The 27,980-nt window shown below is 44.2% G+C and overlaps 1 protein-coding gene and 1 pseudogene across 3 annotated transcripts in view; one reads left to right on the forward strand and one right to left on the reverse strand.

The window, feature by feature from the left end:
* MACROD2 (mono-ADP ribosylhydrolase 2) overlaps positions 1 to 27,980 on the reverse strand; it is a 1,799,128-nt gene that overhangs the window by 736,318 nt on the left and 1,034,830 nt on the right. The gene's annotated exons all lie outside the window — the stretch shown is intronic.
* On the forward strand, positions 17,520 to 17,637 carry LOC146066036 (5S ribosomal RNA; annotated as a pseudogene).

Consider the following 27,980-nt stretch of genomic DNA (forward strand, 5'->3'; position numbering starts at 1 on the left):
GTCGCAAGTATAGGCCATACCCCCAAAATTTGGGGCGCGTGCAGGGTCCCACTTTCCGTCCCTTACATGTTGGGATGTGTTATATAGGGTTTCAGTGTGATTTCTCGACATTCAAAATACCGATGGTCAAATTACTGACAAGCAGTGCCAGATTAAGCCTTCGGGAGGCCTGGGGCACTTTAGACAGGGTGGTCCACTTGCACTTGTCATTACTGGCCGCAAACTGCATGGGAGAATATTACACTGTCAAAACACAGAGTAAAGGCAGTATAAGAGGTGGACACTGATGTGCTCTCATGTATGCCATATTCCTTGTCTCATTGATTTGCCTATGGCTGCTTTGTTCTGTTATGGCTACTGAGTTCTAGGTTCTAGATCAGGCATGTCCAATCTATGGCCATCCAGCTGTTGTGAAACTACAAGTCCCATCATGTGTTGCCACAGTTTTTCTATTAGGGAATGCTAAAACTATGGCAAGGCATGCTGGGATGTGTAGTTTCACAACAGCTGGAGGGCTAGAGTTTGGACATGCCTGTTCTAGAGGCTTCCCTCCCAAGGGTGGATGTTGCAGCACATGAGCACACGGAGGTCAGGAAGCCTGTTCCGTAATATGATTTGGTTGACAGGTCCTGTCCCACCTTTTCCTTATTCTTGTCTTTCTTTGGTATGATTTGCATGGTTGTGTCTGTGTTCTGTTTATGTTTTCTCCTGACATTTCCTGGCCGACTGTTTTGGGTTAACCCTAAGATATATCATTACCTCATCCAGAACCACAATCTTTGTCTATTCTCTTTTACCATGAGTGCACAGCTTTGGTTACAGTATTTCTACTATTAATAAAACATTATCCCTCTCTGTAAAGCTCCTCACCCAACCCATTCCTGTTCTTTCATGTTGGCACTTGCTGTGGGATTCCAGTCTCCCTCAGTTACTGATCAGCAATCTCCTGCTGATCATTACAGATGGGCTGTATGATTGTTTTGTTGGCTAGACATCTGTTCTCCAATATATTAGCTTTTAATGGGTTAGCATTACATTTGAAATATAGCAATGAGAATATATGTAACATGTGTTTGCATTAGGGTTGATCAAACATTTTATTATTTTAACCATAACTTACGTTTTTATATGTTTAAAGAGGACGTAGTCACTGCAAAGGAAGTGTTCAGGCCACCAACAGGTGTCGAAGCAGTGGTGGAACTACAAGGTCAAAGTAGGGGACCTCTGGAGAGTTGACCACCAAGCACATTTCGCAATGGGTCCCAACAATGGAGTTGTTCTGTTTCCGTGGCTAAGGGCTCCAAAGGAATGGATCCAGCAATGATTACTTAACTCTCCAAACCAATACTTTTATTGTTACAAATTATTTCTAACACAACTTTAGCTGCAGATACAGCAGGAGGCTCCTGAGCTAGGTTGGAGTAGTTTGTTAAACTTAGAACATTGCAATGGTATTAAATATAGCCTAAACCAGGGGTTCCCAATTTTTTTTGAAGCCTGGCACCCTAGAGTATCAGAATTTTTCCACGTCACCCCTCGGTGTAGAAAAATAAATATAAAATGAAGTAGATTGTGTTTATATGTGATTCTTCGGTTCAGTTATGTGGTAAAGGGCAAATCTGTTTGCACACATATTTTATGATTGACAGCCACCAGCACTGGTTTTGTCCATAAATAATTTGAATTGGTCCTAGACCACCAATTCCGAGGCACCCCAGGGAGCCATGGCACACAGTTTGGGAACCACTGGCCTAAACAAGTATTAACAATCATGGAGGAGAAAGACGGCACAGTTTAGTAGAGTGATGAATCTAAGAGCAATAACCCAAAAAATATTGAACAAATTGTATCAAAAATTATTGATACATTCTTAAACAAACTTGTATCAAACAAACTACGCCAGAGAGAAGAATATACACAGATTATATATACAATATAGATTTACATATACACACACAATTAAGGGGAGTATTCAATGCCTCAGATACGATGTTTTTTTTCAGTGAATCTGGCAATTCGCTGGGTTAACGGCGAATTTTCTGTCACAAAAAACAATTCGCCATATTCAATGGAGGCAATTCACCACAAATGAACAGCGAATGTCTGCCGATTCGCCGTAAATGATTCTCCACAATTCGCCTGTGATTTTCAATGGGGTTTTTAGTGGAATTCGCCGACAGTGTATTCAATGCTCAAATGGAGAACTGCTTTCTCCATTGATTTTCGCCATGCTTCTCCATTTAGCATTCGTCATCTTTTTTAGGTGAACTGTGATGTGTACTTGTAAAATTAATGTTTTTTTTTTAATGTCATTAAAAAAACAGGTTTTTTAATTTTTTTTGAAGGTTCTTGCTTTTTTTCCCGCTTTACAAGCACCTCTATTTTATTTTGATTTTTTTTTCCCTCACCGAACTGACAGCCAGCTGAGCTGCGCCGGGGGGAGGGGGGGGGTTCGGGTAGGTATGCGGGTGCCGTCACATTGGAAGGCAACATATGGGGACGTGTACTTGTGTAACACACACAATCCTATATAACCTCTCTCACCCATTTCTTACCCTTACAGGGCCAGGCTGCCGTATCACTCACAGGCTGCCCTCAGGTATTTTCAACATACAGGGCTTCCGTAGCCTCTGAAGGAATCACGTTGTGTAGTGCTGCTGCGGCGGCCTCAAATGCCGACAATAACAGTCGGTTTGTGACCGCGTTTACCGCTGCACCACTGCCCCAGCCCGCCGCTGCCCCCACCTATGTGCACCAGCGGGAATGATCTGGGCGGCAGTGGAAGCTTGTATGTGCCGGCCGGACCACCCGCCCGCTGTGTCAGTGTCACTGACACGGACTGCCAGCTCAGCCACCGGCAGCCTGTCAGTGCGTCGGGCGCCCACCACAGACCCCGCTCCCCCTACACCACTGCTTGCTCACTCACAGCCAGCAGCCGGGTGACAGGGGGAGCGGTGCCGCGGTCGTCGCGCACCGAGTGTGTGTGGGGGGGAAGGCTCCGGCAGCAGCTGTCACTAGGGAGAGTCGGGTCCAGCATCAGCAGCAGTCGCAGTCCTCTGGCAGCCCCAGCACTGTGATAGCAGATGTCAGCGCCGGGGCTGCTGGAGCCGAAGGTCTGCTGCTGCTGCTGGACCCGTCCTCAGGCTGTGCGGCATCAATGTGCTCCCCTGCCGGGACTCCGCTCTATCCCCTGCAGTGGCAGTGTAGCCGCAGGAGCAGGGGAGAGAGCCAGGAGCACAATTCGTCATAGGGGGTAATTTTCGCCGTCAGGGGCTGAGAGCCCCTGACGCGTTGAATACTGAGGATGGGCATCTGCCAGCGAATCTCCCAGCAGGGAGAATCCAAGGCGAAAGGGCAGCGAATCCTACACAGGATTCGCTGCCACCCACGACCCCCGGCCATTGAATACTGGCCATAGAGTGAGGAAGATTAAGACGGACGTTAACAGAAGGAGCTGCAGGTGTGAATCCAGAACACTTGCTGAGGCAATACCTGTTGTGATTAATTAAAGTATATGAAAGAATGAACACAGGGTTCCATACATTTCCAAAGTGTACCCTAAGATATAAACAGCCAACCAAGTTTTCCTAAAAAAAACAATTTCTTCAGAGTCAAGTAAGTCTTAATACTATTTTCCTATATATCTCTTCACATCCACGAGATGTGGTGATGGGAAGCTTCCCCCCCTTCCTGACATTTTTCCTGTGTTTTTTTTTTTTTTTAAAGCCAACCCTGGGTATTGGAATGACACAAGGTCTTCTGTATATGGTCACTGGCCGTATTTGGGTTGAAATCTATTTAGTGTTGATGAAATGGCAGATACAAATGTGTGTTCTACTTTATATTGTATCAAGCACAACTACTAAGCAGGGGGCAAGGGTAGTTTAAGATTTGCTGATTTGCTTCACTGTGGCTGCGCAATTCCATATAAATAAAACGCAAAATGCAGCAGGATGTGACTGTAGGAAATAGACGCATCCTGCATGCATCTGAAAGATCGGTCGCCAGACGCAGCATCACCATCGGTCGCAACTGATGATGGTAACAGGACTTTGACAGTACTAGAAGCTTGACCTGAAGTAGCTGTGAGAGAGCTAAAACTTTGGGACACAAGACTAACTGTGTTACTAACCTAAGGTTACCAGGAGAAACATAATAATAAATAAGTGAGCCTACTAATTTCAATCTCACCGCAGGCTGACTTCCTGTCCCAGAGACCTCGGGTGACATTTTTATCGTTTGACGAAATAAAGAAACCTTTGGATGAAAATAGGGCACTGCTCTTTGGTGAGTTCTTGCAACTTTTTTATCATATATGCTGACAGTTTTGAAAAGAAACCTTTATGGCAGGCCTGGGCAATTGCGGCCCTCCAGATGTTGAGGAACTACACATCCCAGGATGATTTGCATTAGTTTTGCAATGTGGCCATGCTGAAACTGATGCAAGGCATGCTGGGATGTGTAGTTCCTCAACATCTGGAGGGCCGCAATTGCCCAGCCCTGCTTTACGGGAACATCTCCTAGCTCGACTTGGTGAGTCAGTCTAGGATGCGGTATCTGTGAAAGGCCTTAAATTGATCCACATTAATGAGATAATTGTGTTGTTTTATCTCCTCCCCCCCCCGATATTTGGAGAGTATCACTCTCATTCCATTTGTACTGAGGGGATCTGAAGAAAATCCAGAGGTAGCGCTGAGGAACCCCACATCTTGGTGTTTTAAGTGTTATTACTTGGGTTTGGTATCCCATTTCTTGTGGACACTCCCAGCAGCAGCCTTTTTGTGAGCGCAAGTAGCCAGAGTCAATCTTGTATTATTTTAAGCTTACTCAGACTGCCCGTCGGTTTATGACAGCTGGGACCAGGAAGCCGACGACGCGGAACATTTTGTTTGCTGCCCCACAATAGCTGAAGCATGTCAATGATGAAAGCCCATGCAGTTCCTCCTGCTTGCCTTTGATGTCACTCAGCTCTGTTGCTTCTAGCACAGGTATGGTCTGCATATCAGTGCTCAAATACAGACCCCACTGTGCTAGAATCACCACAGCAGAGAGCGACACCTCAGAAAGGGAAGCGGAACTGCATGGGTTTTGAAGATATAGTGTGCTTGAATAAACACTACATACTGTACAGGGTGGCCAATCCCGGGATCAGTGGGATCTTGGGATTTGGCCCCAAAAGAGATTTCAATCCTGGGATTTCAGGATAAGACTGCGCATGCAATGCTGGGAAGCTTCTGACCAGCAAAGATGCTGCTTGGCTTCTCCCATCCACTGTGACATGGTCAGAGGTCATGCTGCACAGGCCACGCCGCCCAACCACCCAGCTCCCGGCTGCACCGCCCGCCTGGCTCCCGGGCGCATAGCACCGCCTGCCCGGCTCCCGGAAACACCGCCCGCCCAACCGGTTCCCTGCCACACCCACCCCTGGAAGTAGCAAGGGGGGGATCTGTTAGCAATATTGCATGACCCATTCTGCAAATGCGCAAACCACACATCATCAGGTTTGTACCTTAATCATCATGTTTGCGTAAAATTAGAATCAGGCCCAATATCTGCATGGAATTGTAGTCACTTCAAAAGAACAGTTCTAACACCATAAACAAAACAATTAAAACAAACTTTTTCTTGGAGCATTATTTGATTAGGAAGGATAACTGCAAACATGCATCAGCGCAGAGTGACGAATCTACGTAATTGATTGTGAAAAGTTACAACATATTACATCAAAGACTGAAATGAAAATAATTGATCTGTAGGCAGCAAATTGAAAATTGTAATTTGGAGAAGGAAAACATTTTGGTTAGACGGAGAAGAGTTATTGCAGCTAAACATCTAGATTGATTATGGGAGCAGAAGAAGCATCAGACTTATATGAAATATTAAGTCTCGGAAAAGTGGAAATTTAGACATACTATAGCCAAAAAAAACAATTGAGGTGTTTTGTTCATTAAATACAAATATATAAAATTGTATACGTGTAACTGTACCTGACAACTTGCAGAACTTGGGAACTGGTGACAGCTTTGCGAGCACTGATGTATCCAGAGCCACAAATAGGGGGGTTAGGGGGTCACAAGACCCGAGTGCTGGATCCGACACCAATAAATGCAGGAGGGGGGTAGAAATGCTCTTAATACCCAGTTCTCACTGCCGCAAAAACCCAGGTATTTGCCAGGGCAAGCAGTAACTTCCAGTGTCCTGAGTGTGAAAGGGTCTTTGTGAAATTCCTGGGTGTTATACCCTGGTAATTAGACACAGGTTTTTTGCAGGGTTTTTCCTGGGTAATACACGGGTGTATGGCAGTGTGAACAGCACAGACCCGGGTTTTTCTCACAAAATGCAAAAAAGCAAGTTCATTGGGGGATGTAATCATGTGATATGTGACAGCCAGCCAATAAAAGCTGGTTTTTAAACAGCCAATCACAGCAATTTGTACAAATTTCCCAACACCCAATCAAATTCCACACATTTGTTGGAAGGCAGACCATGGAAAGCAGTGTGAAAGGGGCAGACACAGGAAATGCCTGGGTCTGAGGTGCAATATGAAGGGGGTCTGTTGAGCTGAGAAGCTCTGTGCCCCGCCAAAAATCCGTTAAGAAAAACCTGGGATTTTGCAGGGGCGGCAATGAGAACGCAGCATACAGTAAGATTACTTTTATTTCCCAAAGAGAATATAGTTTGAAGCCCTGGAAAAAGCATCTCGCCGACAGTGCAGAAATCAATTAATCTCCCTTGTACATTGTATTTCCCTGAGAAAGCTAGCTACTGTAGCACTTTGTCATTGATTCCCAATTTTCAACAAGGTATCAACAAAGTACATAAATTATGGTCATGTGTGAATGCCTGAAAAAGTCTGCATAATTTAATGTGTTTGTGTAACAAATTAACGACTTTTGTTTTTGCATTGAGAAAAACTAAATCTGTTATGTAAACAAGGGGAATTGATCATGACGGTTTATTATGAAAGCCAAAAAAGCAATCGATACTTCATCAGGGCTTGAGATATAACAAGCACAAATGACTCAGACAGTGGTCCCCGAAAAGCTGAGCGGAAGTATAAAGTGCTGAAATGTGCAAAGCTCCTAAGCAGTTGCTACAATATATTGATAGGATTGTTTGGGATAAACCCTGTATGTAATATTGCATTATCTATAATAATAATAATAATAATAATAATAATAATAATAATGTTATATATATAGCACTTTTCTCCTAATAGGACTCTAAAGCTGGGTACACATATATACAATCGTCGGGCCGTTCTTCCAATCTGGGGGCAAACGGCCGTTCGATTGTATAGGTGTGTACGCTGTCCCAATTGCTGCTGTGCGACCGATAAACGGCCAAAAACGCTCTTGGCCGTCCACGGTCGGTCGGTCGAAGGTTCTTTGCTGCTTAATATTTCATCCGACAGGACGGCTCCATATCGGAACAAAAGTGAAGTGTGTACGCACGTTCGATCGATATGCTTGACAGTTTGACAAAGCACGGTGGTATGCTGCATTATGAGAGACCCTGTAACCCTTTGCCTGCTGTTTTAACTAATGTGTGTTTAATGCCTCACTGCTCAACACTTTAGAGGCATCACTTTAAGACATTAATCAATGTTGAAGTTTTAATAGAGTGGGCTGGAAGCTCTTTTCAGGGCACCATAACACACTATTAAAACTTCAACATTGATTAATGTCTTAAAGTGATGCGTCTAAAGTGTTGAGCAGTGAGGCATTAAACACACATTAGTTAAAACAGCAGGCAAAGGGTTACAGGGTCTCTCATATACTTCTTCTTGCGATTGTTTGGACGGGAGCACATCGGACGTCGCAAGTAAAATTGTACATATGTGTACGCGCAGAACGGTCGTATGTTTTGGACGGCCGAACGTGTATTCGGTCGATCGAACGGTCGCAAGAAAAAGGAAATTGTACATATGTGTACCCAGCTTTAGTGCTTGCATTAGCCTTTTACAGCTCAAAATACAAAACAAACTTAACAACTTAACAAGGGACATTAGTGAAATGCTTGGGTGAACAGGAAAGTCTTGAGTCTATTTTTGAATGTTTCCAGAGTGGAAACTTCTCGAACTGAGTTGGGAAGTGAGTTCCATAGAGTTGGAGCCACAGCGCTGAAAGCTCGACCCCCAGATGAATTCAGGAAACTTCTGGGTACTGGTAGTAATCCTTCATCAACCGATCGCAGTAATCGAGTGAGACAATAAGGAATCAGAAGCTGCTGCAGGTACCTTGGGCCCTGGTCATGTAGAGCTTTAAAAGTCAGTAAGCCAATCTTGAAAATTATTCGCCATCTTATAGGCAGCCAGTGAAGGGAGTAAAGAATGGGAGTTATGTGGCTGGAGCAGGGCTGATTGGTTAATAGCCTGGCAGCTGTATTTTGTACCATCTGCAAGCGGTGCAGTTCTTTTGCTGGGAGACCGAGGTAGAGGGCATTGCTGTAGTCAAGGCGCGATGATACAAATGCATGTATGACTTTAGGTAGATCTTCTGAGGGAATTAAGTGCTTGATTCTGGCTATATTCCTTAAATGATAGAATGAGGATTTAATTTCGTCTGATACCTGATGTTTAAGTGTCAAGCCACTATCCAGGACAACACCAAGATTCCGCACATGTTCCGTATATTGAAGTTCTGCACCCCCAAGTGTAAGTCCTGTTGGTTGGCTCTTCTGCAGTCTTGTCCTGTGACCTATAATAAGCACCTCTGTTTTATCAGGATTCAGTTGCAGCTAACTGGCACTCATCCACTCCTGTAGCTCAGCTAGACAGCCATTTAGGGTTGGTATTAGGTTCTCAGTACCTGGAGCAAAGGACAGGTATAGTTGTGTATCATCTGCATAGCAGTGGTAGACCAGGCCATGACGTCTGATTATTGCACCCAGTGGTAGCATGTAAACAGCAAAAAGCATGGAAGATAATATGGAACCCTGCGGGACACCACATGGAAGTGGCACTGGTGATGATGAATACACTCCAGATGAAACTCTCTGTGACCTACCAGTGAGAAATGATTTGAACCAGCTAAGAACTGTGTCATACAACCCACAGAAATTTTTCAGGCGCTGCATTAGAATATCATGGACCACGGTATCAAAAGAGAGATCCATAAGGATTAAGAATGAGCAGTCACCTCTCTCTCTTGCCATCAGAAGATCATTAAGCACACATACCATGGCTGTTTCAGGGCTGTGTCTTCTCCTGAATCCTGACTGGAATGGATCATACATATCATGGGAAGACAGGCGGGTTTCTAGTTGAGTTTCTACCACTTTCTCAATAACCTTTCCTAGAAAAGAAAGGTTTGATACCGATCTGTAGTTGTTCATGCAGTCGGGGTCTAAATTTGTTTTTTTAGGAAGTGGTCTAACAATTGCTTCCTTTAGTGGCTCAGGAAAAATGCCTGTTTGCAGAGAGCTTTGAACTATTTTTGCAAATACAGGGCCGATTATATCCATGCACCCTATTAGCAGCTTAGTTGAGGCAGGGTCCAGGTCACAGGTGGTGGGACACAGCCTTCAGGTAATTTCTGCAATGTCTTTTACACCCATTGGGTCAAAGCTGTTCCAAGAAGTCAGATGGCTTACATTCGCAGGCTTGATAGTTTGGAACTCCTTTGATGACACTGTGGGGATTCCAGCCCGGATGGAAGATACTTTATCTACAAAGAACTTAGCAAACTTATTGCAACTTGACTGGGAGAGGGCTTCATCAGGCTGCAGGCATACTGGTTTGCAAAGCTTCTCCACTGTATGGAAAAGCTGAGCAGGCCTATTGTTTGCTGCTCTGATTTCATTTGGTAGAAACTCTAATTTGTTACAAGTGATTGTTGATTGATATTCTCCAGTATGTTTCATTATGTCACGTTTCGTGAGCTCGGCAAAGCACCAGCTGGAGTTTAACGGAGGCTGGGTGCTTTAATGTAGGGCTGTTGCATGAATGACAGACTGGAGTGAAGCAATTGAATAAAATTAAACCTTTTTTAATGAAGATACTGCGGTACAAGATATGAATGATGGCACAATGAATTACTGTAGATATTGGTAGAATGTAAGAAGACAATAATAAACAATACTTATTGCAGGAGCTTGAAGATGATTGAGAGTTTGAATGATTGGATGATTTGAAGATTGGAAGATTGGATGATTGGATGAAGATAGGATGGTTGGATAAAGAAGGGAATGAGATTAAGATGAAGTCCAGTTGGAATCTTGTGCTGAATGAGATCGTAGCTGCCAGAACCAGGGATGCTGGCCACGGATATTGACCGTCAGGAATCTAGGATGAAGATGACACCCTTTGGGGGGTTAACCTTGTCCTTGTCCTAATTGGCGGCAGGGGGTTTCCGTGGACAGATATGGTGAAGCAGTAGACGATCAGCAGGAAGATCAGGATAGACTTTCACCCAGAAGACGAGAGATAGCCTGCAGTGGATGCTACAGGAATAGCCAGGAATGTCCAATGATGCTAACGGGTGGACATCATTATACTGACTGCCGGTCTGGCCCGGCTAGTCAGTATTTAAGGGTTGAGCTGAGAGGTGATTGGCTGCGCGAGTGACATCACATTTGGAGCCGCGCAGCATAGGCTGTGGAAACCAGAAAGATGGCCGCCGCCTGTTGTGGCGACAGAAACCAGCCGGCGGAGAACATACGCGGAGGCGCTGCAGCTGGCGCTTCCCAGCCTGAGGCCTAGAATGACGCGGACACCATCATGGCGGATCGTGCCTCATGCTACGCGGAGCCAGCACGCCAGGAGACTGTACACCACAGCTGCCACCCGGCAGATGGACACGGAGCCTGGGTGACAGAGTGACAGAATGTAAATAGTTGGCATTGGCATCAGCAGCGGAGGAGAGCGCCAGGACAGAGGGCATAACGTCAGAGGTCTGTGGGACTGGAACAGCACAGGGAGCCAGGGTAGCTGAGATGGTGGCCGTGACACATTAGTTTTAAATTATCCATGTTCGACTTCCTCCACAGTCTTTTCTACGACCCCTTTTCTTGAGTTCACCAACACTGTTGTCAAACTAAGGGGCTTGACGTCATGGTGTAAAGGGTCCTATATGCACAGGGGCTATAATATCCATTGCAGCTATCACATCCTTGTTATGGTAACAGACTAGGGAACAAGGGAGGGAGATTGCTAGACTAATGAAGGAGAGAGGGAGATTGCTGCTATTTCAGGGAGTCTCCTGCAGAATGCAGGAGGGTAGGCAACTTTGCCTTAAGGTAGAGCCAACCATGACAAGGTCTAAAAATAATTAGGAATAAAATAATTTTAAATAAAAAAAAAATGATGAAAAATAAATTTCTCTGTTTTCTATTTCAAATAGATGTGTAACTGATTATTAATAGGTTCCCTTGTAGGCAGCGTCTTAGCTCCACAGGTGTTGGTGATGGGCAATTGACCTCCCACAGTGGGTAAAATCGTTAAAATCACACCAGCCTGTAGGTCAATTGCATCGCTGCCACAACGTCCAGCTTGTCCCTGACTTCCTCTTAATCTGCCAGAGAAAAAGGATGGCTTCTGGAATAATTGTTCTCTCTGTGTGAGTAGAATTACAGCCAGCATTAATTGCTTCATTTCAAAATACATTTTGATCTTCTTTGGGCTCAAAGAAACATTAAGAGAAGCGTTCTTGAAGCACTGATAAGCAAAAGTTACACAGTAAGAGGCGTTGTAAATCTGTAAGCAGTATGATGTATCCAAATGTAATTAAAACATTTTAGCAACTGAGTTAATTAATCCTCTCTCCAGCCAAACCTTAGAATTACTTTTGCTGTCCTGATAAAGGTCACAGAATAGAAATAGGATGTGAGGTGTAACCTGGTAAAGGACAGAAAATATGATACCAAGTGACTCGTTTGGGGGCTGATTTGATTTCTTAATTTGCACTAGTGCAAAGATTACGTTGTGTACAACATGAAGTGTCATTGTAGAAAGTGCACTTCTGCTTTGCAAGAGGCTAAGTGGTTTCCAAACTGGGTGCCTAGGCACCATGGGGTTGCATCGGGATGTTTTGCAAGGGTGCCGTGGGTTGGGGGTCCATGACCCAAAAAAATTATTTATGCTCAAAGTGATAGGCAAAACCAGTGCTGGTGGCTTCCAATCATAAAATGCATGGACAATTAGTACAACCGCTATGTTCCACACCACATAACTGAACCAGAGGGTGACAGTTCAGCACAATTTACTTCTTTTTTTTTATTTATCATAAGAAACTTTTTGACATGAGGTGAGTTGAACAAATGCTGACATTCTAGGGTGCCCTGGTCAAGAACGTTCGGGAACCACTGGCCGCTAACTACAGATGGAGCACCTCTCAGCCAGCACTGGATTCCCTTAGCTGGCGATCGCCATCGGAGAGGCGCTCCATCTGATGGGGACACGCAAGCGCCTCACACGCATGGGCATCCCTTTCAACATGGTGGTGGGGAATACTTTCCCTGCCCGTCTCTGCTTCAGGGAGATGGGCATGGATCGAGGAGATCTGGGGGCGGCGAAGGCCTCCATCAGCACCGGGCGCGCAAGCGTCTCATGTGTGCGCGCCCCCTTCTGGTGGCTAGTGGTTGGCGATTTGATCACCAGGAGCAGCTCCATCTGTACTCCTCACCTCTAAGAGGTGAAGTACCACTATTGACCACTAAAGGCTGCCACTCAACATAACATAAAGCGGAAACAATTTTAAAGGGACACTGATCTGTTTTAAACTTGCTGGATATGGAGAGAGGGAGCTGTGAAGATGGAGCTTGGAGGTAGAAGCAAATAGGGACAGGGTGGAGAAGAAAGTATGTGGGCTAAAAACTGTCACAGCTCAAAGTTAAATTACATTACAGAATAATTACACATATAACCACAAAAGCAACCTATAAAGAAAAACAACTTGGACGTATAAATAAAATGGAACTGTAAAAAATAATGTACTTTTATCTTCGTAAACCAGGCAGTCTAATGACTAGTCCAATGATCTGGCTGCAGGATGTTCTATTCCTCTCCAACCACAGGTCTACGGACACACAGAAGCGCAATAGAAGACTGGAGGCAGAAAACTGCACTGATTCTAGACAGATTCACCAAAAAGTGTCCCAAAGGTGGCAAATTATCATCAATAATAAAAAGTTCACATTGTGGTAGAGGCAGGACCGCCATTAGGGGCCCAGGCAATCAGGGGGTGCATCCTTAGATTGGTGCGAGGCTAGCAATCTCATTACAGTTAGTGCATGGGCAGTCGGCAATAGAGAATTGGCGCTGGTTGTAAGCCGAATGCGAGCAGGAGCTGATACAGGGAGTGGGGGGGGGACTGTCTATTTTAGCAGTCCGAGGTTCCACAATTTCTGATGGCAGCTCTGGGGAGACATATGAAACCTTGAAGAGGAATAAAGCGAAGAATGATAAAGTACAAACCCATCAGTATATATATATATATATATATATATATATAGATATATCTATATATTTATATATCCCAGTCTGTGGTGCGGCGCTCCAAAGCAAACTCCAATCACACGGGTATAATTAACGATTTATTCTATCTATATATAGTTTGCAAATTCTTTACAATGTGTTTGTTTCTTCAGCGCAACAGAGTAAACACAGTTTTCGTTGTTGTTGTTGTTATAGGATAACTCCATGTATGAATTAAATCCATATCTCAGCGCCTTACTCCCAACACCAAACACGTTTGCATGGCTCAATGAACAAAAGTCACAATCAACATCATTAACCCTGTGAGAAGTGCCCCCGGCGGACCTCAATGAAAAAACCATAAAGGTAGGAAATGTCTCCTAATGAATGTTTATAGCCCCAGCAATCTCCACTTCACGCAGTAACTTGGTCTCTAATTAACCATCAATGTAGCAGCGGGTTATCAGTTGCAAATAGCTTGATACAGCTGTTTTTTGCCAGATAACAAAATATTAATTGTTCCGTTATCTTAAGGTCTATAACTCCTCGCCGTGCCTCCCCACTGCTCTAATATGGGCAGAATTACTCTACTGTCTCTGTGTTTTACATTCTTTGGCCTACACCACAGCATTTTCGCTCTACCCGTCTCTTGTCAGTTCAGTGTTATTTTATACAATATACAAAATAATATTTATTTTAGCAAAACAATAAATAAACATTTACCAATGCAACCATATTTGTTGCAGCATGCTACTTATAGCGCCATTACAAAGATGCACCGTCTTTTCCTCTGAGTCTCTGCTACGGCACAACCCTTGAATGCGCACTGTGTTCTTGGTTTAGAAGTACTTGGTGCACATTTGCCACTCCTTTATACACTGAGGTCATTGCCTCGTAGGGGCAAGGCTCCAATAGCATTCAATAAAGATTGCCATTGATGGCTTTACCATTAATTGTTAATAATTTTAGACTATTGCCAGAAAACCATTGATGTTTGAGTAATAGACGGTGCTGGAAGTAGCACATGCAAAGACCTGCACCAACAGTCCTCCCCCGATGATTCTTCTCAACACCGGGATACTTCTGCAAATGATGCAGCATTGATGGACCGTTGAGCCGTGGTAGCGATGCAATGATTCACACATGTTTGAATAGGGGTGGAGCTAAAATGATGTGATAACCTATGGTTGTATCATGTTATTATTCTCCCCACTTCACTAGAAGTGGGCTGAATGTGAGAGGGATGCCCACCCTTCAGAGGGTGCAAGGGGACTACCCATAAAACTGTGAGTAAGCAAGTACAGTACGACCTGTATGAAGCCATGCATATTACAAACTTGTGGGGGGTTTTTGCTTACAGTACTCCTCTGTGATTTCTAATAACTATAATGATTTATGGCAGATAGTGTGGTATCTTTCTTAAGCAACGACATGGACATTTTTCTAGTAATCTCGGATTATAGGCAAAGATAAATCAACTCTCTGCAGTGCCTTACAAATCATATGGCAGAAGAAACAATACAGTAGTGAACCATTAAATCCAAACTCATTAGTCGTGTTTAAACGACAAATGTGTAGAAATCCATAACTGCTAAGTAGAAATGATTTTTATAATTCAAAGTACATTAGTTCAATCAAGGTTCATTGTGGTTGCTATGGGTTACTGCACATTACTACTTCATCAGTAATAAAGCAGCGTGATCAACAGTCATCCACTAATTGTCTGCACTTTGTTTTAAATCAGCGACTACAAAATGATCATTATTAGAGACGTTATTGAAGTATGTTCAGCTCCTGCACTGTGCTCCTGCCCATCTGTGCTGGTGATGTCACAGTTCTGTGCCACAAGGCCTGCTGGTGACCTTAAGGTAGGCATAGGATCCCCCTCCTGGCCCATCCAATTGTATAATAGGGATGTTCTATAACTTTCTCCATTTTTTATTTCTACTCTGCGAATGATACACATTACAAAATAGTTTGTTTTGGGTAGAGCCATACTTGCCTACTTTTAAAGTCTTCTCTCTGGGAGAAGCCCGGAGAGGAGACTGTCAGTATCACTTCTGGGGACGGGGCCTGATGTAGACGTCATCAAGCCCCGCCCCCAGCACAGCAAATACCCTGATTCATGGGGCCTCAAGGAGGAGCGGGGATAAATGTCACTATTTGCATATTTGCATACTCCTGTCTTTTACTTTCTTCCGAAAGTGCATAAATCCATGGACAACCCACCCGGGAGACCCATAGTGGCAGGGATAGAGTCCCTAACTTCCCATCTATCGGAATACGCGGATATCTTTCTACGACCACATGTGAACAGCCTACCATCTTATCTGAAGGACACCACATCAGTCCTGAACCTCATGGAGGAATTTACGTGGAAGGAGGGTTACATGTGGGCAACCATAGATGTACAATCTCTTTATACATGTATCCAACACCATGTGGGAATTAAGGCATGCAATGAGTTCCTCGAAGAAGATGACTCTCTCTCCACAACACACAGGAAATTTATCTGTGATATCATGAATTTTATCTTAAAACATAATTATTTTAAATTTCTTAATCACTTTTACCTACAAATCTGTGGAACTGCCATGGGCACAATATTTGCCCCTAGTTTTGCAAACTTGCTAATGGGATACTGGGAGAGGAGATTCATCTACAATGATCATCCTTTTAAACAGAACCTCATCATATTTAAACGATATATAGATGACATTTTGATTGTCTGGGATGGCTCCAAACAGAGATTTTATGAGTTTCTAAAATACATCGGAGAGAACGATCTTAATTTGGTTTTTACTTCAAACATCAATGACAAAGAAATTGAATTCCTGGACCTAGTACTAACAGGCGTATCTAACAATGTAATAACTAAAAACTATATAAAAAAGGTCGATACCAACAGCTACGTACATTATGAGAGTGGACATCTACAAAAATGGAAAAATAACATCCCCTACTCCCAATACCATAGAATCACCCGCAACTGCAAAAAGGAAGAGGATAGAGATTCTCAACTTGAAGTCATCTCAAACAGATTCAAGGAGAAGAAATACCCGATTCACATCTTGGAGAAGGCAAACAAGAGAGCAAAAGCACTAGACAGGAAGAAACTTCTTGAATATAAGCCTAAAGAGGATAGAGAACCAGATGTCAAATTCATCACAACATACAATCATCATGAAGGAGTAATCAAAGAGGCATTAAACAAGCACTGGAACATCTTACGGTTGGATCCCATCCTGAAAGAATCCTTACCCGCAAAACCACAAATTGTATATCGGAAGCAAAAGAATCTGAAAGACCTTCTAGCACCCAGCATGCTGAGAGAAGAATCCAGCCGACAGGGAGGCCTACCAAAATGCACTGGCAGCTATAAATGTGGCCACTGCAACATCTGCAAATATCTTCACCCAAATAGAAAGAACTTTTTCAATAAGGACAAAACCAAAGAATTCAAGACTAAACATTTCATTAACTGCAATACAACATCAGTTATATACATGCTGGAATGTCCGTGTGAACGACGCTACATAGGCAAAACCAAGAGGGCACTGAAAATCCGCATACAGGAGCATGTAAGGAACATAAAAAACAAAGTACAGACACATGCTGTTTCACAACACTTCAGTTTGCACCATGACTCGGATCCGGAAAAATTGACATTCAGAGGCATTGAACTCGTTACCCTCGGGGAGAGAGGAGGTGATCTATCAAATCTCCTTTCACGTAGAGAGATGTATTGGATTTATGAACTGAACACCCTGCATCCAGAAGGCTTCAACGAGAGCTACGAGATAGCACCCTTCATACAATAAAAAGAAGATGAGACCCCTGAGCGGTCAGTGATCTGTAACAAGGCTCCCGCTGAATAGTACCAGAATGGGTAACCATCTGGGAAGTCCAGTCCTGGCACCCTCGTATATATATATATATATATATAAAAACCACCCTTCTTCTTCTTCACCCTTATTGTTACCACCCAAGTCTCCTTCCTATGCTCCATATTATCATCCTAATATAACTATACTCAAACATTATGCCATAGTAACTTGATTACATAAGTGGTAACAATACACATGCACGGATCTCTAACCAACCACAATACAGCCATACCGCACTGGGACGCCCAACTACATCCGAACTTGGAAGCTAAGCAGTGCTGGGCCTGATTAGTACTGGGTAGGGGGACCTCCCAGGAATATCGGGTGCTGTAATATAACATCTATGGCGAGTTTCTGTATGTACTGTACCCACCATTGTAATTATATACAATAAATAAATAAACTATAATTTTGTACCCCTCCACATTTATTCCATGTCTCATTCATTTTTTCCTTTCGTTTTACTTCCCTTCTTATGTACCTTCGTATAAATGAGACTCAACACCACTGTGTATATGCCCCAAGGGTGTTATTTTCCCCAAATATCGCTAATTGTGCATTCTCTCATTTATAGAGGGTCTCTTATCTGTTCTCTCATTTATAGAGGGTCTCTTATATGGTATTCTGATGTATCCCTAATTTGCATATATACATATCAAATATATTATGTTTCTAATTTTATTTTTATTTTATCCACTACTTTGATTCTCACATTTCTGAGAATCATTTGCAGAAAAACTGAACCCCCTGCGCATTGGCTACCACAATCCCAAAATATGGGATTCTTCAAAACAAAGCATGCCGTGAATGAGTTAACTTCAAACCATACTGCCAGCACTAGAAGTACCCCCGCAGTGCTGATGCACGAGAATGTCTCCTAAAGAACAATACAGAATGACACAGAGCACCAGAGACGTAGCGCACATGCGCACAAACGGAGGATCGAGTCCGAACGCGCATGCGCACAAGGACTCATAGGACACAGACTGAAATATCGTCATAACGCCAGAAGAACCAGGCGCACAGGCGCAGTAGCGCTATCCTGACGCCGGATGTGTGGCGGAAGTGGGGCGGAAGTGATGTCATGCTCCTTCTAAACGGAGCTGACACACTCCTAACCATACTACTAAGTTATCTGACTTTACACTACTCGTTTTTGGAAACATATAAGTGGGGCCACTAGATGCATCTATTAGCATATACCACATATATTTAATTCTTGTTTTGTGCTTAACTCACACTCGGTCCAATTAAGCATTGCTAACGAGGGGGGCGGCACCCTTGTCTCTATCCCTGTCATAAATACAGCCTTAGTCATTCAGTCCCTTACCCCTGACGAAGTCCTGTTGGACGAAACATGTTGGGATAAACTTCGGTCACCTGCTCCTCACCGCATTGCTCCAAGTTAAGCTGATTTCTCTTATTCCTTGTTTTTTCAATTTATTACTGAATACCCTGCTATAAATTTTTTTTAGTGATCTTGCTTTTAGATTACAGTCAGTATCTTACATAGTACATTGGTTTTAGTCTGGCCAGTTTGTTTTACTGACATACTACATTCTCCCACCTTTTATCATACTTAAAATAAATTGTCATTTTTTTTTTTATATTTTTTGGTCTTTTTATATTTTTTTTAAAAAAAATAAAAAAAAAAAAAGTATCCCCTGTATTTATATATTCTTTATCTTACCTCTCTGTGATAAATAAATTGTTCATTTTTTACAAATATTGTCCCATGTATACTTAATACGTGCAAATAAGTCGCTATTTTAGTCCAAACCAATTTTTTCCCAAAACTACCTTTCGAACAGCACACCACTGTTCCTGGACTAAGCTGACACCCAGTATACTTAAAGGGGATTGCATTGTATGGGACCTGACGTCCGTGGAAGATCACCTGTTTAAAGAATCTCTTGGCGCACATCTCACTCAATCTACTTTGTCCACATTTGCATATTTAGCCCTGCCCCTCCCTGCGAAAAGCAGAGAATCGCATTAATTCATGAAGGCGGCTGGGGAGATGTGGAAGGTCTGGCAGAATCCAGGAGGATTGCCCACCTTTCAGGGGGACTGGGAGGGGGATTCCATTTCCGGAACCCTCCCAGCCAATCCGGAAGGGTAGGCAACCCTGGGTAGAGCTGTCTTTTAATTCATATGATTCATACCACATATTTGTGCAAATGTGAAGTGCTTTCCAACTATGCATTCAGCATCTGAATGCGCAAGGACTAAGGCGCCAACTTTGAGCGTCTTTACAGGCTCATATACAGTACCACTTGTTGCATCTTTAGACACAACAATCAGCCGCGCCATCAAAACTTACACCAGCTACATCCTACGTCAGGATTTTGCCTGTCAGGGTATGAGCTCGAATGTGAACAATGAAGATTAAGATTTATCAAAACTTTGAAAGAGATAAAGTGGAGAAAGATAAAGTACCAGCCAATCAGCTCCTAACTGCCATGCTACAGAGCATTTAAAATGACATTTATGAGCTGATATTGGAGCGTACTTTATCGGACTCCAAGCTTTGCATAAAACTGAGTTCTAACAACTTACACGCCCCCAACATTCCCATAACACACCCATCAAGCTCTCCATGTGTCTGCATAGCCACCTCACGGTCAGTCACCGTGAATACATTTTCTAGTACCTTTTGATAATGCGCTCCCGAATTCCATCTGACACTGTGGCCCTTATTCTGATTAAGTCGGACGGTTGCATATTTCGGACAGGCACCGAGCGTTCTTAACCATGCCTATCGTACGAATCGCTCACACTGTCCGAATGCGGTAGGACGCCAAGCGAATGGACTGTGAGTGGATGTTTTATGTGAACACCCACTCGCTGGTCTGTGGGAACCTCCCTCATCCTCCGATGGTCGCCGACCTTCAAATGATGGACCGAGCGATCAGGCAGCCACGAGGGCTCCAGACCACTCGGACAGTTGTCCGTGTGAAGGCAGGGATATGAGCGGGCAGCTGACATACGGCTATGTCAGCTGTCCACCCCCACACGTGCGTCAGGACCGCATTTCCATATGCCCACCCAGCGTTTTCATGGGAACGCCCATGAAACGCGGGGTGTATGCATATGGTAATGAGCACAAACAGCCCTTCATGCCCCTCTCCACCCCCTAATCGGATGGTCCCGTACGATCATTTTCCTCCCAGAATTCACGCCATGGTCGGTTGTGCAAGGTGTACGCACATGCGCAGAAGCACCTCTGCACATGCGCACACGCAAAACATTGGCTGTCCATCCGCACACCCAGCTGCCCAACTCATTCAGAATAAGGGCCACTGGCGTGCACATATTCAGAACGCATGCACAGTAGAAATAAAAATAGCTGAACCTCAACCAATACCGACATACAGATGTGTCCACAAACATCTATCTTCTGTGTGACTCAGAATTGCCGGGTATATTTTTGTGTGACTTTTCCCGTTAAATATATCTTATTCTCAAAGTGATGCTATTGTGATGCACAAACAACTTATGCTGATTAAAATATGTGGCATATGTACCTATATTCTGTGACTGGTTGTACGTGCAAATGAAACACTTCATTACAGGGTTTTGTAGGAAAACACTGAAGCATATCATTTCATATGCAGACACAGCCATGGTAGCACACAGTATATAGGCATGGCGCATATCATTTTAACCAGCATAAGCTGCTTGAGGATCCTTTTCACATTGTATGAAAAGATGCCCAATGCGACCAAGTCACAGCACGGCATGTCTAGAAGGGCTCACTATTTCAGGGGACTTAAAAGCAGGTAGGCAATGTAACAAAGTAATGAAGAAGGCAAGTCAGATGCTTGGTTGCATAGGGAGAGGTATCAGCAGTAGAAAGAAAGAAGTAATAATGCCACTGTATAGGTCAGAGGTTCCCAATCTTTTTCGAATCATGGCACCCTAGAGTATCAGAATTTTTCCACGGCACCCCTAAGTCCCCAAAAAATATATAAAATTAAGTAGATTGTGTTTATATGTGCTTCTTAGGTTCTGTTATGTGGCAAAGGGCAGCATTTGCTTCTGTTTGTACATATATTTTAAAATTGGTAGCCAACAGCACTGGTTTTGTCCATAAATAATTGGTCATAAATAATTTAAATTGGTCCTGGGGCACCCTGCAAGTGTCCCGAGGCACCCCTGGGAGCCACGGCACACAGTTTGGGAACCACTGGTATAGGTCATTGGTACGACCTCACCTAGAGTATTGTGTTCAGTTCTGGAGGCCATATCTCCAGAAGGATATAAATACATTAGAGACTGTACAAAGAAGAGCAACTAAAATGGTGCATGGCCTACATCACAAAACGTACCAGGAAAGACTAAAAGATCTTAATATGTATACTTTAGAGCAGAGAAGGGAAATGGGGGGGGCATGATAGAAACTTTTAAATATATCAAGGGTTTTAACAAGGTACAGGTGGGTGACATTCTTCACAGGAAGAGGAGCAACAGAACACGAGGACATGCACTGACACTAGAGGGAGGAAGATTCAGGGGAAATGTGAGGAAGAATTACTTCACAGAGTAGTAGATAAGTGGAATAGCCTCCCATCAGAGGTGGTAGAGGCAAATACAGTAGTACAATTTAAACATGCTTGGGATAGGTATATTGATATCCTTACAAAAAAATAAGGATCAAATATGGTTTGAGGTCACATGCTTAAAAAAGGGGCAGACTACAGTATATGGGCCAAGTGGTTCTTATCTGCCGTCAAATTCTATGTTTCTATGTAATGAATGAGGAGCTAGCGATGTGTAGACACATCTGTACTTCCGACTCAGGCACTTTGTATCTATCGCTCTATGCCAGGCACATATCCTAATTATCAGGACCACTATTATAGACCCCCACACAGATGGTGCATAGCAAAAACTTGTCCTGAGAGCCATGTCTCCACTCCTCTTATACGGGGAATCCTAAGATGCACAGAGGTAAATTTACTAAGATGGGAGTTCTATTGAAGATGGGATGTTGTTAAGGGATGAAATCAGATTCTGCTGCTTATTTATTTAGCACCTTCTAGAACAGGCATGTCCAACGTTGGCCCTCCAGATGTTGTGAAACGACACATCCCAGCATGCTTTGCAATAGTTTTAGCATTCACTATCAGCAAAACATCTGGAGGGCCAACGTTGGACATGCCTGTTCTAGAACAAGGGTGGGCAAAAGGTGGCCCTCCAACTGTTGATGAACTACACATCCCAGCATGCATTGCCTTAGCTTTGCTATTTGGCCATGCTGAAACTGATGCAAGGCATTCTGGGATGTGCAGTTCATCAACAGCTGGAGGGCCGCTTTTTGACCACCCTTGTTCTAGAAGATAATATAATCTCATTAGTTGCTATGGGCAACTTCCCAACTTAGTAGTTTTTCCCCCATATAATGTAGATCAAGGTTCGTGCTTTCTGGTACGGACAGGTATAGAAGATCTACAGTCATTTCATAGACATTAGGTCAACATATGGTCAATATGCATTTGGTTAAGGGGGGTCAAAAGGAAACATAGAAAATTGCTGTTCCATCGATGGAGGGAAACCATCTGGTTCTCCCCCATCAATGGCAAAAGTATTCGACATCGGCCATGAACCATCGATGATTTAGAATCATCGATGGTCCATGGCCATCCCTAAAAAGAAGCGAAATGCAGACATCAGGGAGATGTGCAGGTTGGGGGCCTGGGTGATGCAGGAGGCCTCCTTTCCCGGGGTCCAGGAAGGGGACCTGATTTTCAGGAGCCTCCCAGACATTTCGGGAGGGTAGGCATTCCAGGGTAAATTGACGCACAATAGTGTGTGTACTGTGAGCTATACTTAGCCTGTAAACAATGCAGGAATCAGCTTGTATTAAGGGATGAAATGCAGGAAGTACACGAGCTCCTCCAGTCTCCTAACCATCTCAGATGCCGGCAGTAATGGCTTCTCATCATCCCTTCAGAGACTTACAGAAAGCAGGTGTACGAAACAGCTTGTGCTCTCCCACTGCAGACTCTACATAAATGGCATCATCTATTATAGCGTTGTTCCTTCTCTAGTGCTCAAGCCGGTCTCATAATGTCTAGGAATAGGCCTATGAAGATCAGCAACACCTCTTCATCTAACACATCAAGCCTTCATTAAAGCAGAAAATTGCTCATTATTTTGCTTGTTGTGCTGAAATCTATTATTATGCCTTAGCTTCCCACATTCTGCTTGAATTCCAGATTCGGCGTTAAGAGGACATTACCAGATTTGTGATCTTGGCAAAAAATGTAAATCTTAAGAGAAAATAGGAAGAAACTGTAGATTCCAGCACGGAGGGTTTGCTAATGCCTGAATGGTAATCGGCTCTTTCTAACACTTGGTAATAGGTATTTATCCGCTCACAGATGTGCAGACTTGGCACTATGCTCTGCGCACACAAGAGCTACGGCTTACTGCATTCTTTATGGAATTATTTCTCAGTAATGAAACTCTTTTTTTCCGTTTTCAAATATTTGACTGCTCTCATCGGTGGCTTTAATGTGTACAGATATACACTAATTGTCTGGGCTTTCTCAGACGCATAAAACGTGTTTTCCTAACAAATTCGCTGCTGTGTTTCTGTAACAACTAAAACCACTATCTGCATTCTAGGCGCATATTGACCGAGGGATAAAGTTCTGAGTTGGTGAACTTCGGGCTGCCATAAAATAACTGGGAGATGCTTTCTGTAATCTTACTAAGCAAGAACAAAACAAACATGAAATACTTTCCCAAAATGTATATAATGACTGTAGGATTCCCGAAATGTATACACGGACTGTAGGATTCCCGAAATGTATACACGGACTGTAGGATTCCCGAAATGTATGCACGGACTGTAGGATTCCCGAATTGTATACATGGACTGTAGGATTCCTGAAATGTATATATGGACTGTAGGATTCCCGAAAGGTATACACGGACTGTAGGATTCCTGAAATGTATATATGGACTGTAGAATTCCCAAAATGTATACACGGACTGTAGGATTCCCAAAATGTATACACGGACTGTAGGATTCCCGAAATGTATACACGGACTGTAGAATTCCCAAAATATATACACGGACTGTAGGATTCCCGAAATGTATGCACGGACTGTAGGATTCCCGAAATGTATGCACGGACTGTAGGATTCCCGAAATGTATGCACGGACTGTAGGATTCCCGAAATGTATGCACGGACTGTAGGATTCCCGAATTGTATACATGGACTGTAGGATTCCTGAAATGTATATATGGACTGTAGGATTCCCGAAAGGTATACACGGACTGTAGGATTCCTGAAATGTATATATGGACTGTAGGATTCCTGAAATGTATATATGGACTGTAGGATTCCTGAAATGTATACACGGACTGTAGGATTCCTGAAATGTATACACGGACTGTAGGATTCCCGAAATGTATACACGGACTGTAGAGTTCCCAAAATGTATACACGGACTGTAGGATTCCCGAAATGTATTCACGGACTATAGGATTTCCGCAATGTATACACGAACTGTAGGATTCCCAAAATGTATACACGGACTGTAGGATTCCCGAATTGTATACATGGACTGTAGGATTCCTGAAATGTATATATGGACTGTAGGATTCCCGAAATGTATACACGGACTGTAGGATTCCTGAAATATATACACGGACTGTAGGATTCCTGAAATGTATACACGGACTGTAGGATTCCCGAAATGTATACACGGACTGCAGAATTCCCAAAATGTATACACGGACTGTAGGATTCCCGAAATGTATGCACGGACTGTAGGATTCCCAAATGTATTCACGGACTATAGGATTCCCACAATGTATACACGGACTGTAGGATTCCCAAAATGTATACACGGACTGTAGAATTCCCGAAATGTATACATGGACTGTAGGGGGAGTCTTTGCAGAATCTTGCAGCCACTGTGTGACTACATCAGAAGTAAGAGTACACTGTACACCAGGGATGGCCAAACCGGTCCTCGAGATCAACAGTTTATGTTTTTCAGGCAACCTGTGGATCTATAGTAGAAGCATATGGTCGCTAGCAGTGGCGCAATAATATCCCCGTAGACCCCGCGGCGTCGGGGAGGCGCTGAGTAAAGTGTGGGCGCCGGGGTTCTGCGGAGCTATTGTTCTGCTGCTGCCTGCGTTACCCCAGTTGCTGCTTGCCGCCGCCGCCTCTTACTGGGACACACAGATCTACTTCTCTGCGGTGACCGGTCCCGGCGCTTCTCCTGGCTCAGCTCCAGCTATTATGAAAAATATCCCTCACAAAATGCCCGCTATACAGTATACCGTTTTTTTTGGATGCTAGAGGAGGTTGCGGCAATGGGGGTAAGGAAGGGTGAGGTGTTAACGTTTCTGGGGGGGGAGGGGGCGGGGGCTCTATATTTGTAGATACGCCACTGGTCGCTAGGTCCACACTGCAAATGCCGATATACATTAGGCTAACCACTAAAGGTCGAAAGGGCTTAGGTCGACACATGAAATACTGTAGGCTGACAAGGCTAAAGTCGAAAGGGTTGGAAGGTTGACACTAGCATTAGGTCAACAATGGGAAGGTCAAGACTCAAAAGGTCGACTTGAGTTTTTCACCTTTTTTTTGATAGCTGACTTGTGCCGGCAGGCGGTATTTTATACCCCATACCTCCCAACTGTCATGATTACAGCGGGACAGTCCCGATTTTCGGGTCCTGTCCCGCTGTCCCACCCACGGCAGGCATTGTCCCGCTGCGGGGGGTGGCAGTTGGGAGACCCCCCAATCTAATAGAATAGACGCTGTGCGCATGCGCACAGCGTCTTTTCTCGTATGAAAATGAGGTTGTGGCTAATTAGCATAAGCCACGCCCTCATTTGCATATACCCCACCCCCTTTCCGGACGCTCACGCGGGTATGCATACCCTACCATCAACCGGGGCATGGAGGGAGAGTATAATGTGTGCTGAACACAGCGAGGCACCGTGCCTTGAAAAACTCTTTCCATTGTCTAAACAATGTTTGTGTGGACTTTCCGATCTTAGCCATGTCGACTTAACACATGTGTCGACCTAAGCTCTGTCGACATTTAGTGGTCAACCTGATGTATGTTGACCTTCATAGTTTTGAAACTATGACCCATATTCACAGTAGGAATGAATGCAGCATGTTTGAAAATGTGACAGTTAGTAATGACTACAGCTGTGCACCAGCTATGGAGTCTGGGAAATGTGACAGTTAGTAATGACTACAGCTGTGCGCCAGCTATGGAGTCTGGGAAATGTGACAGTTAGTAATGACTACAGCTGTGCGCCAGCTAGGTGATATGGGTCGTGTGACAGTTAGTAATGACTACAGCTGTGCGCCAGCTATGGAGTCTGGAAAACGTGAACCGCTCATAGCTCCCAGGGACCAGTTTGGTCACTCTTGCCCTACAGGCTAATGCCCACAGGCGTATATATAATGGGCTCACATAAAATTTAGCAGCAGGTATTTTCCTGCTTATCAGCGCATGGGCACTAAGGATTAATCTAAAGCAGCGGTTCTCAAACTGTGGGTCCTGACCCCAAAGTGGGTCCCGGCCACCTCAACATGGGGTCACGACTTCATGTTGCTGGTCATCAGACTAATAATGTGTTTGTTGAGGGGGAACAAGGGATAACTCATTAAGTAAACACCCTCTGCTTCCCTCTTCTATCCCCTCTTCCATTCCCTCATTACCCACTGCCTCCCTGCCACAATAGCGGTCACTTCATTTCACTGACCACACATGTGGCATTCATTCTGTTCCATTCTAACTTGCTGGGGTCCTGTAATAATATTTATTGTCTGACGGGGTCCCAGAGCAAATAGTTTGAGAACCCCTGATCTAAAGGCACCATGTTTCCGAAGACCTGCGCTACAGAGAAAAGGGTGCACACTTGGAGTCTTCCTTGTAATAAGTGTAGTTATACCTGTACCCAGTGCAGTAAATAGAGGTGCCAGGCCCTGGAAGCAGAACTGTTGCACAGCTGGCACGGTGACCAAAACTTGGCTTTAATTGTACCTGGCACGGCATCTTGCAGCCTGGATAGTCAGCCATTGCTTAACTTCCTGGTCCTCTCCCCCTCTATCATGATGTCACATGTACGGCGGACAGGGGAGTCAATTACTCCAAATCACCCCAAAACCTAAGGCATTCTTTTTAAACTAAGTTATTCTGAATTTGAATCCTAAACTAGAAATGGGACTTACTGTATGTTACCATACCTCCCAACAGTCCCGATTTTATCAGGGCAGTCCCGATTGTCAGGGCCTGTCCCGCTGTCCCACCCGCGGGCGGCAGTGTCCCGCGGTGTGGGGGGGCTGTTGGGGGTCCCGCTGTCAGCTGCTATGCAGCGGGGAATAAACGCTGTGCACATGCGCACAGCGTCTATTCCCGCAGCCAGGGGGCTGGGGGCATGGCTAGAGGCTCACAGAGCCTCTGGGTCATGCCCCCAAAGCGGCAAAATGGGGGCGTGGCCTCGCCCCCTCAAATTAGGCCACGCCCCCCGAAAATTTCGGAGCGCCTTCGGCGCACAGTAGCTGCGTCCCGCCTGCAGGACTTCCAGAGTTGGGAGGTATGTGTTACCCCCTACGTGGGGCATACTTGCCTACTTTTGAAAAATAATTTCAGGGAGATTATAGTTGACAGTAGACTTTTAAACAGC

The sequence above is a fragment of the Crinia signifera genome, chromosome 3, assembly GCF_055691185.1.
Source record: "Crinia signifera chromosome 3, ASM5569118v1, whole genome shotgun sequence".
NCBI lineage: Eukaryota > Metazoa > Chordata > Amphibia > Anura > Myobatrachidae > Crinia > Crinia signifera.